The sequence below is a fragment of the Lycium barbarum genome, chromosome 5, assembly GCF_019175385.1.
Source record: "Lycium barbarum isolate Lr01 chromosome 5, ASM1917538v2, whole genome shotgun sequence".
Lineage (NCBI taxonomy): Eukaryota > Viridiplantae > Streptophyta > Magnoliopsida > Solanales > Solanaceae > Lycium > Lycium barbarum.
In genome coordinates this window covers 129,658,418-129,671,120 of record NC_083341.1, presented here as the reverse complement: position 1 = coordinate 129,671,120, position 12,703 = coordinate 129,658,418, and positions in this window count along the sequence as shown.

Below are 12,703 nucleotides of genomic sequence, written 5' to 3'. Positions count from 1 at the left end.
CTGATACCATGTTGAAGTTGTTAGGATATCCTATTAACCATGCAGTTTAATTATAGTATTATGTTTTATTCTTTATGGAAAAATTATTTATTTGTTTATTCAATTCAATTAAGTCTTAATTTAAATAGATCATTTGTTCACATGTGTGTACTTTAATTATATAGTAGACGATTAGTGTATGGAGTTTTAGCTTATGTGTAGAAGATTAAATTGTCGGTTCTTATAAGTTATAAAGTTATGTTCACGATCAAAGATGAAACTGGACAAAATATCTTGATGATTGTAGCACAAGATTAAAATGTAATTTATCTTGATTATAGGAATGACCTTATTTCAGCTTCTTGTGCTAGTACATTTTGTATGTACTAAACAGACCAAGTAGAGATAAGTGTTTTTCTACTAAATAAATAAAAACAACCTCTCTAGCTCATGAAATGTACTTATACTTTTAATCTTTATATGATTATTATGATCAATGTGATTTGTTCATTAATATGATTTATCAAAAGGTACGACTCAATTGTGAGCTAATGTATTTCTGATAAGTTGAATAATATAACATTTGTGAAATAATAATTAGTTGATAGAATCCATGTCTCGACTTTAAGATTGATGATATCCCTTTATGGATGCTCATAAGTTTCATGTGAAAATCATGCAGGTGGATTTTGTATCCGTCACATGATATAAATTAAGCAGAAGTATGAAGAATTTAATTAATCAATGAATTAAATTGTCAGTAATTTAATTTGATGGTTTTGTAATCTTGACATGGCAGGTTAAATAATTTTTAATGAGCAATTTCTAAATTAAACTGAGGAGTTTAATTATAGTTTTTAATGGAATAATCTGTAATTTTTTATGGTAGGATTAATTCATTCATATTCCGAATTAATACCACAATTAGAACCCTCGTTATTAAATCTATGGTCCCTGCCGTGCCTAATTATTCTTGGACTTGGAAAATAATATTCTAGGGGGAGAAGCAAATCCCACACGTTTTTGCTAGATTTTACACCCTAAAACGTGGCTATATATACAAGGCTTTCTAGTCCTAGATATACATATTTTCCTAGTCGTAATACTCGCCACTCGAGTATTATTGTTCATAAAATACTCAGGTTACATAGCAGAAGACTGTAAACTCTGATTGTTGTGAGGTGGACGAATTGTGTAAGAGCTTCAAAAGGTTAGTGATCAATCCCGTTTTAATGTTGTCTTGCTCCCGCTGCGCTTGTTCTATCAGAAGTGTTGACTATCTCAACCACTTCAACACTGGTATCAGAGTAGGCAGACGTCTTGGGATTGAATCTCACCGCCACCCATTATCAAAAAGAATTTTCACGTGTCTAGCCCATTGACTGGTATGGACTTTAACTATTCTTCTAAGCAAAAGGAAAAAATGTCAAAGACTGTTGAACAAAATCAAGTTATAGGTGCAAAAGATAGGATACACTTCCATTTGATAGTTGATAGCCAGCACCTGGCAATGCGTGGGGGTTATTATCGTCATTTCCTCATATCCGAATCTCACTCCTCATCACATCTACACTATATCAAGTGAACTAACGATCCAAGCTTTTATGTCATTCACAAATGCTGATCTATGTTCTGAAGGCATTGAGAATAGATACACCAGGTAAGTTGGTAATCCATCTAACACACTGTTTATTAGAGTCAATGTTACACCCCGTAAGAGTCTGTGCTATTTTAATTAAGACAAGAAAAAAATGAGTTAAGAAAGTTCAAGGAAAGTTAATCGAGTTAGTAAGAATATCGTTATATATGTATGGTTGCCTTAAGTATCCCGAGGTGACATCGTAACCTAAAGGATTTGAAATCGCGTTATGAGCGTATATGAGGTAATGTGAGTGCCCTTTTAAAGTATTTGAGATTATTAGTAATGTTATAGAAGATGGATAAAAGATATGAATATATTTTTGCGATTGGAGTTTCGTCGAAGCTTCGTAAGTTCTCCAGTTACGTTTAAGGTTATTGTGATTCTCCGGACCCTTCGAGATTTGTATGGATTGTTATGTATGTATATGACTATGTATATGCATGTATAAGAGGTTACACGAGGGTCGGAAGAGGATTAGAAGTTAAACGAATCTGAACAGTGCATCAATCAGAGGATGGAAATATTGTATGCCCGCTGTGTGGTTGATGGGACTCTACTTAAATCATCGTATGCGGCGACCATGTTGTGTGCTACTGTACTCGATGCAGCAGGTAAGTTTTACTGACATGTTTGAATAATGATATTATGTTATGTTCAAAGAATCTTTATAATAGATTTTTTGCTTGTCAGTATAATATTGATTCTTTCTAATTTGCTTAATTCAGGTAAAATCCTGCCACTAGCATATGATATTGTTGATTCTAAAAATGATGCGTCATGGGATTGGTTTTTTTGAAAGTTGAAACAGGCTTACGGTGAAAGGGACAACATGTACATAGTCTCTGACAGCATGACAGCATTTTGAAGGCAGCTTCGAATGTATATCCAGATGTGCCTCACTATAATTGCATCTACCACCTATGGAACAACGGAAAAGGTAGATTCAAAAGGGACCATGAGCAATTAAAGCCCATATTCTTTGCAATGGCAAATGCATACACGAGGGCAGATTTTGATCGCCTCATGAAAGATATGGACAGTATCGATGATAGGGTGAGGGGTTACCCGTTCGATGTTGGCTATGAAAAATGTCCATTGCTCATTCCACAGTAAACAGATCCATGGTGATGACTTCAAATATAGCAGAGTCCCTAAATTCAGCAACTAGACATGCAAGAGACCTGCCAATCAAGAGTTTGCTACAATTCATGATAGACTTGGTTATGAGATGGAACAATGACAACGGAAAGGATGCAACAACAACATTTACTGAATTAGGGAAAAAATATAACATAATAATGAGAGAGAATATCATTTTCTCGGGTAAGTGACGATAAAGCATTTTGTTTTCATTTTTATTTCATATACCTGACTACACTCCCCCCCCTCCTTACTGATGACATTTGAAAAACATTTAGGTAATGGCTTCAACTGATTAAGTATATTCAGTTATGGATGGTGAAAAGCGCAACATAGTGTGTCTGCGTGAAAATAAGTGCAGTTGCCAACAATTTCAAATAGACGGGATCCCTTGTCCACATGCTATACGGTATTGAGCTACACACATATGGAGGTGCAAAATTATTGCGCTGCTTATTACACCAGAGAATACTTCTTGAAGGCATATGAAATGCCAGTGAATCCACTTTCTGATAAGAGTGCATGAGACATTCCAACAGAGGTATTAGATCAAATATTCAAACCACCGAAATGGAAACGCAGACCAGGTAGACCAAGGGTTAAACGCTACAAGGGAATTTTTGAGTATTTGGCTACTTTGAATCCAATCTCATGTGGTCGGTGTGCACAAAAAGAGCATAACAGAAGGACATGCAAAAATGCTCCAACAAGAATCTAACAGATGTTCCAAAAAATGTTTTACTGTTTCTTGTTCTATTTTTCGTTTGAATGAAGCAATTGTTTACATTGCAAAAATGTTGCCGGATAATGCATTTACACTACTATTCTCTGATTTTTTAGAATAAAAAAACTACTCTTTCCCATGCACTGTTTGCTGGAAGATTGTGTTAATTCTTCTATACCTTTTGTATAAGTGCATTTGTGTTGCTATTTTGTATAAAAAATAATCTTTGTTGCTCAACAAGTACACCAATTTGTTGCTATTTTATCCTTCAATGCTGAAACTTGCAGTAGGGACATGAAAGAAGTCTAAAATCAGGTTATGTATACAGGAATGGCCTCGGTTCAGATTCTCAACCACAACAGTTGCACCAGAACCGGGTGTGTGCTTCTATTTTTGGTATGCAATGTTACTCCAGGTGCACGCACAACCACAATACGTGAGCACATCAAGCTATTTCAGGTTATATATACAAGCTTTATACATAAGAAAGTTCACTATACATGTTCAACATATACACTATATATACAAAAATTGTGTATATGTACAGAAAATATACAACTTATATACAACAAAAGTTCAGTATACAAAACAATATACAAAATATATACAATACAATGTGTGTATATACAAAAATAGATACAACTTATATACATAATCTTCTACATGTACATAAGATATGTGTAGGTTAGCATACATATCACAAAAAAGGAAGGAACAACCCTCCGCTCAAAAATATCAGCCTCAGAAAATATAAAACCAATAAAATAGGTTGAATAAAATGACGTTGAACAAGAAACTGAACGAATGATATTAACAAACTGAGTTTTACGCATTGACATAATATTCAAACATAGGTAAAATCCAAACAGATTCTTCAACAAAAACTATGCAATTGTATCTACATTAACAGATGTCACCTACTACATTTGCAACTATCCTAAAATCTAAGTCTTCTTCAATCACTCCATGCTTCAATCTACCAGTAGACTCATCATCACTAACTGTGTTTCTACTTTGTTTGTTTTTTCCATAATCCCATAGCAGTACCCCATATAGGCTCAGGAAAGCATCAATATCATCTAAATTTTTGGGAATATCAATGCCTTGAATGAGGTACTCAACAAAAATAGCAGCAAATATATCATAGTCCCTACAACAAAAAGTCACACAAAGTTAGTACAAAAATCCAAAATGAAAAAAATGCATAATGAAAAAAAAATCAGTGGTAATTTGCATGTTAATTTGGGTTGGCAATCCATCAACTATCTGGATCTGAAAATCAGCTGCTGGTATTCCATCACTCCTACTAGCCTAGAAGTCAATATGAGAAAGGAAATGTGGGATCAAAGTAAAGTATGGTTCAACTGCTTTCTTCACTACAAGATTTTGTCGTGCACCATCCATCGAATCATATATATAAAATCAATGATCTTTAAAAGATAACCTCACTAAAATTCAATGCCAATTCTCAGCAACATTTACAGGGAAAAAGATATCATCAATAGTACACCATGGCACATTGCACCTCATGAAATACCCCAGCATATATTCAGCAATTGGATCTTCTTGAGTAATAAGGTTGACATCTTTATTTTTTGTCAAAAATTGCTTGTACATAGCTTCTATCAAGCAGTTAAACCAACAATCAGTTGTTGTGAATTTCAATGAAGCATCAACACTTCCATATTTTCCTTTCTTCCTCAAATATAAAAAAGCACATCAATATGCTGAAAAATGTGAAGAAAACACATAGTCAAGAAACACACAAATTGTAATGCTTACATTTCTCTAACTGCTATATACACTTATTATAATAAGTATAATAAGTGTATATACACTTAATAAATGTATATGTAACTGCATATACACTTATTATACAAAAAGAAAGCTTAACTGCCTATAACAACATATGCTTAATAAATGTATAAAAAGTGTATATACATTTCATAAATGTATATGTAACTGCATATACACTTATTATACATTTCTTATACACTTATTATACAAAAAGAAGGCTTACCTACCTTTAACAGGATATGCTTAGTATACACTTATTATACAATTTATAATACACTTATTACAAAAAAAAAAAAAAAAAAAAAAGAGAGAGAGAGAGAAAATAGCCAAATGAGCCCCTAACATTTGGCTGAAATCCCAACTGAACACTCAACCTTTGCGGGGGCCCTATTATCCCCTGGACTAATTTAAAATAGAATATATTGCTCCCTAAATGCTGAGGTGGCATGAGGTGGCAAAGAAAGTGTATCTCACTCTCTCAAAGAGAGTTAGAGGCAAAAATAAATTATTAAATTTTTATTTTTATAAGTATATTTTATTTAATATTAACTTTTTGAACTTTTTAAATCTTCCCCTTTTTTTTCCACTAAAACATTCTCCTCCTCCAAATTTTCATAGCCGCCGCCGCCGACCCTTCACTGCGGAGCTCCGGCAAAACCATCCAAACTCACCACCGTTGCCCCTTTTCTCCTTCTCTTCTCTCTCTCCCTCCTTTTCTGCATGACCATTGCGAACTCATAGCTCCAGCGAGCTTCAATCCAAATTGCTCTGGCGAGGAGCCTCTCTCATTTTATTTTTTCGCCAACCAACAAAGGACCCCAACTCCGGCGAAGTACAACACCCCCCACCACCACAACGGGACCACCAGCCCCCATCTTCACGAACCCTCAGCAAGTCCTTCTACCAAAATGTTCGGTAAAAAAGAATCCAAATATTATAAATGATATGGAAAAAGTTTCCAAGACTCAAGCTTTTCCCCTTGATTGGGGATTTTTCTTTCCAGATTTCCCAAACCAAATTTTAAAAGAAATAAAAAAAATCTTAAAATCCAAAAAAAAAAAAAGTTTCACTTTTTGAATTTTGAAATAAAAAATCTCCACTCTTGTTATTGTTTGTAAACTTGGAGAACTCCTGGAAGTCCAAATTGGTGGAAAGCCATTAAATCACCATGGGAAGCCATTGAGGTTAAATCACCATGGGAAGCCATTAAAGAAAGCTTCAAAGCTTGGCTTGAAAATTGAAAAAATTCTTGAACCCAAATAGAGTTTTATGAACACAGGTTGAATTCTGGAAAAAGACTCTATGATTGAAGATGAAATTGAATGTGTGTGTGTGTGTTAATGGAGGAAAGGTTCCCAACCATGGCTTTGGTTGGTGCTGGAGAAGAAAGAGATTTTTAATTGAGGAAGATGAAGGAAAGAAAAAGAAAAATAAATTAAAAAACAGAATAATGGATCCAAAAAAAAAATTAATTGAAATTTCCAAGTGTCAAGCGCGTGCGCTTCACCAGCAAACACATATGTGGGTGTGACTTTTTAAGGGGGTAAATATTCTATTTTAAATTACTCTGGGGAGGGGGGGTAATAGGACCCCCGCAAAGGTTGAGTGTTCAGTTGGGATTTCGGCCAAACGTTAGGGGCTCATTTGGCTATTTTCTCAAAAAAAAAAAAAAAAAAAAAACTTACTGAATCACTTAGTGGTTAACCTGGATATGCAAGTATGAAGAACCATTCTCTTTCTCCAATAGATGTAATTCCAAAGTCAAAAATATTTTTCAGCTTATTAACTTTTTCTGAATAAACAAGCCTGCAAGAATTCATGATAAAGAAAAAATCAAATGAATAACATAAAGTGGACAAAAACACAGAAACAGAAGCATAAAGTGGGAAAAAAAGAGCATAAAGTGGAAAAAACAGAAACAGAACATTACTTTTCCTTCACTCGTATCGAACGATTAACAAAATTGTTGAACTTTTTTAACAACACTAAATCAATAGCAAGTTCAACACTTGTTTCGAAGGGGTGCTTTGTAGAGAAAATGCGCTTAGTTGGAGGAGCAACAGGACCTTGAACGCTACTACCACCAGATTCAAAATTTGTCATATATAGTTATTCACATGCCTTAGCTGGTTTTCGAGGTCTACGAGCCACTATAGGTGTGTCATCCAAAACAACAACACCTTTGTCCCGTTCTAGAGAATCCTCCACCACATTTTTCGCTAACTTTGTAACAACAACATTTTTATCCGCTCCCTCGATTACATTTTTACTATTGTCGGGTTAGGTAACTCACTACTAAAAAAACGAAAAAAATTGTTGACAAAAACCGACGTCCAGCGTCGGTTTTTTTAATGAAACCGACAGGAAACCGACCTTTTAAAGTCCGTCAGTTTTCATAGCCTCGCTTTTGGAAAACCGACGGACCACGTCGGTTTTTTCCGACGGACTGCGTCGGTTACGTAGTCCGTAGGGTTTTATTCAAAATTTTTAAAAAATAAAAAAAATAAAAAAACCGACGGAAAGAGTCGGTTTTATTAATTTCTGATTTTTTATCTTATATATAAATAATATATATTTTATGAAAAAAACGACGCACTGCGTCGGTTTTTCATATAATTTTTTTTTATTTTAATTAAAAAACCGACACAGTGCGTCAGTTTTTTTATAAAATTTAAGAATTAATTTCCAGAAAACCGACGGACAGAGTCGGTTTTCCATCGATTTTCTGGAAAATCTGCAAAATTAATTTCCAGAAAACCGACGGACTGAGTCGGTTTTCTGGAAAATTTCCAGCATGCAAATCATGCATTTTCTGCAACCACACCTGCACAGAAACCGGTACCAAAAGCTGCTCAGAAACCAGTAACAAAAGCTGCTCAAAACTAGCATTAAAATGCTCCAAATCAATTTTAAAAGAGCTACAACACATAAAATCACCCTAAGTAATAATAAAACACATCAAACACTATCTAAACACATCAAATATGATCTAAATAGACCTTCAAAGTTCGGAAATATTTAAATGTCCAACCAATTCTAACTTTGAATTCTCAATAACAATTCTAACTTTAATTCTAAAAATTGAAAAGTAAATCTAGTCAAATAAAGTCTACATTTTAGTTTTGAGGTTATAGAAATATTATAACTTAATAATTCTAACATAACTTAATAATTCTAAGTTTGAAAAGCACAATTCTAACCAATTCTAAAAATTGAAAAGTAAATCTAGAGAAATAAAATGTACATTTTAGTATTGTGGTTATAGAAATTGTATAACTTAACAATTCTAAATTTGAAAAGCACAATCTCAACCAATTCTAACTTTGAATTCTCAATAACAATTCTAACTTTAATAACTTATGGATTCTAACTTTAATTCTAAAAATTGAAAAGTAAATCTAGTCAAATAAAGTCTACATTTTAGTTTTGAGGTTATAGAAATATTATAACTTAATAATTCTAACTTTGAAAAGCACAATCCCAACCAATTCTAAAAATTGAAAAGTAAATCTAGAGAAATAAAATCTACATTTTAGTATTGAGGTTATAGAAATACTATAACTTAACAATTCTAACTTTGAAAAACACAATCTCAACCAATTCTAACTTTGAATTCTCAATAACAATTCTAACATTAATAACTTATGGATTCTAACTTTAATTCTAAAAATTGAAAAGTAGATCTAGTCAAATAAAGTCTACATTTTAGTTTTGAGGTTATAGAAATATTATAACTTAATAATTCTAACATAACTTAATAATTCTAACTTTGAAAAGCACAATCCCAACCAATTCTAACTTTGAATTCTCAATAACAATTCTAACTTTAATAACTTATGGATTCTAAATTTAATTCTAAAAATTGAAAAGTAAATCTAGTCAAATAAAGTCTACATTTTAGTTTTGAGGTTATAGAAATATTATAACTTAATAATTCTAACATAACTTAATAATTCTAAGTTTGAAAAGCATAATTCCAACCAATTCTAAAAATTAAAAAATAAATCTAGAGAAATAAAATCTACATTTTAGTATTGAGGTTATAGAAATACTATAACTTAACAATTCTAACTTTGAAAAGCACAATTTCAACAAATTCTAATTTGGAATGATCAATAACAACTCTAATAACTTATGGAATTCTAACAAAAAGCACAATCCAACAAAAAAAAAAAAAAAAACTAGTCAAATAATTAAAGTATACATTTTTGCACATATTCAACATCAATAATATTACAAAGAATGATAACTAAGCTAACACAAATACATTGACAAAGAACATGAAATATAGCACAATCTCAAGCCAAAAAAAAATGACAACTAAACTAGTCAAATAAAGTTTACATTTTTTTCACAAATTCATCATTAATAACATTGCAAATGATGTTTAACAAAGCTAAATAGATTAGCATTAGGCCTAAAATCTACAAATAAAACTAAAATTGAAAGAATTTTAAAAGCCCTAATTTAAGAGAAACTAACTTCAATTAATTAACTTTAAAACGGGTCTGGGGTTGGTGGGGACAGGCTGCGCAGGTAGCGGCGCTGGGCGGCGAGGAAATGGGCGGTGGGGCTGGGCGGAGGGGAGGGGGGCGGCGAGTAGCTAGGGTTTGAGGGGAATGGGAGTTTAATTGGGAAGAGGAGAAGAAATGGGTATGAAAACCCGTCTGGAATGTTTTTAAAGAAAAATCGACGGACAAAACCGACCCTGTCCGTCGGTTTTTCCCGCACGTTTGACCAGATTTGACCCAAAAATAAAAAAAAAAAAAATAGGAAACCGACCCTGTCCGTCAGTTTCCTAAAAAAAAATTGATTATTATTTTTTTTAAAAACAAATTGAATTGCATATTATTTAAAATATTTTTAAAAATAAAACCGACGTCGTCCGTTGGTTTTATATTAATTATTATTATTATTTTTTTAATAAAACCGACGTGGGACGTCGGTTTTTTTTTTTTTGGCGGATATATAATTTCAAAATTTTGCGAAGCAATCGACGTTGTCTGTCGGTTTTTTAATTAAAAAAAAAAATTAGAAATACACAAAACCGACGCACTGAGTCGTTTTTCCGTCTGTTTTTCAAAGAGACACAGTCCGCCGGTTTTTTGTCCGTCGAATTTTGCCAGTTTTTTAGTAGTGACTTTTGAGAATTCGGTATTAAGTATATCAGACCAATCTAACTCCTCAATGTTATCAGCTAATTCGTCCCCACTCTTTTTACATTCTAAAGCATTCAAATTGTCAGTAAATGCTTCGGTGATTTTAGAGAAACCCAGTCACCACCATTCATAGTCTTATCATTTTTATCATCCACAAATCCTTCACCATATTATCAACCCCCTCCGTCGTTGTATTATTTTTATCACTATGAGGCTGAGTGAATTTCGAGAACTCACTATAAGGGATAGCGGTCTAGAATGCATCTTCCCCACTGTTTTTATCCTCATCCAACACATGATCACCCTCCTCCTTACTCTCAACTACATGATGCTCCAACACATCGTCACCCCCCTTGTTACTTTCACCCACCTGATCCTCCAACACATCGTCACCCCCCTTCTTGCTCTCACCTACCTGATCCTCCAACACATCGTCACCCTCCTTCTTACTCTCACCTACCTAATCCTCTAATACATCATCACCCTCCTTTTTACTCTCACCTACTGTTATAGCCCGTATATTGTACGTTTGGAAATTCCAAAGTCGTCGTGGAAAGTTAAGGGCGAGACCATTTTCGAAAATTATTTTAATGCACAAGTTGATTATAAATATTATTTATGAACATTGGTAGTATGGAAATATTGAGAAAGGTTAAGGGCAAAAAGGAGAAATTGCAAAATGGTAAATGGTAATATTGAGGAAAGTCGAGGGGCTTAAGTGTATATACATAGGTAAATGGTGGACAAAATAAAAATAAGACATATGGATAAAGCTTATGAGATAAGCTAAGTGGTCATCCTTTTATTTAAGAAAATTTCAAGAAAATGGAGGAAAACTCTAGGCAAAGAAAGAAAGGGAGGCATGTGGTTATTTCATATTAAGTGGGGGCTAATTGTAAATAATAAAAACATATGGGGCCAAAGCTTTCATAAGAAGACAATTAGTCTTCTTTGACCAATATGGGAAAAATTCAAGAAAAAAGGAAGAAATTCCTAGAGAATTCTAGAGAAAGAGGGCATGTGCCCCTCACATGATATATATATATGATCATTAGTCATATTCTCACAAGAAAAGAAGACTTGGAAAAAATGAATGAAGAAGGGATGAAGAGAGGGGGGATTTCGGCCAAGGGTGGCCAAATGGAGCCATGGAAATTGATCAAAATAAATTATTTTCATCTAGTATTTCCCCCAAATGGAAGGTCCTCATCAACATGGAGTAATTGTTGAAGCAAGTAGAAGACTTTTTGATGTCATATACCAACCCTAAACCAAGTGGGAAGTTGAAGAAAACAAAGGTAAGGTTTCATCTCTTTTATATGTTATAAATGGTTTGTGCATGTTGTTGAATGTGGAAATGATGGAAATTCATGAAGTATTGCATGTTCAAGTTTGGCCGTGTGTTGGGTGTAATGTGTAGGAATAGCGAATTTAATGTATTTAGCATGATTATGTGTTGTTGTAATGTGTTGTAATGTGTAGAAAAGAATGGAAATTCATGAAAATCTATGGATTGTGTTGTGGCCGAATGGAATAGGGTTTGGAAAGTTATGGTAACTTGATGTTGTTTGACATTTTAGATGTCGTCGTTATGGATTCTATAACGAGAAGTGTAAGTTTAATGACTTAAAATAATGTTATGTTGGTTGTGGCCGAATGGAATAGGGTTTGGAAAGTTATGGTAACTTGATGTTGTTTGACATTTTAGATGTCATCGTTATGGATTCTATAACGAGAAGTGTAAGTTTAATGACTTAAAATAATGTTATGTTGGTTATGGGATGATTTGGAAATTTATGTGAATTTTATAAAAATTTTGTATTTAGGAGAATTGTATTGTTAAGGTGTGGGGTGATGGTGTAAGTTATGAATTTTGAGGAAAAAAATGTGTTTGGTGTAGCTCTCGGGTTGGGAGGCAATTTCGGGTGAGTTGGAGCCTTGTTTGAGTTGCTCGAAATATTGTGTGAATTGAATTTGATATCGAAGTATTGCTAGAATAATTGTTGGCATTGTTGTTGTATTCATTAAGTTGAAAGGTTTCGGGTAAGGTTGGGTGTTGGTTTGGACGTTTTGAATTACTTGTCGATATTGCTATTATGATGGGTAATATTGTTGTTGATATTGTGGCCGGGTCAAATTCCCGGATTGTTGTTGTTGATTTGGGGCCGAGCCGTATTCTCGGGGATGGTGCATTTACAGGGGAAATGCTGCCGAAATTTCGGCAGACAAAGTGTTACTTTAAAGAATCAACTTCTAAAGGCT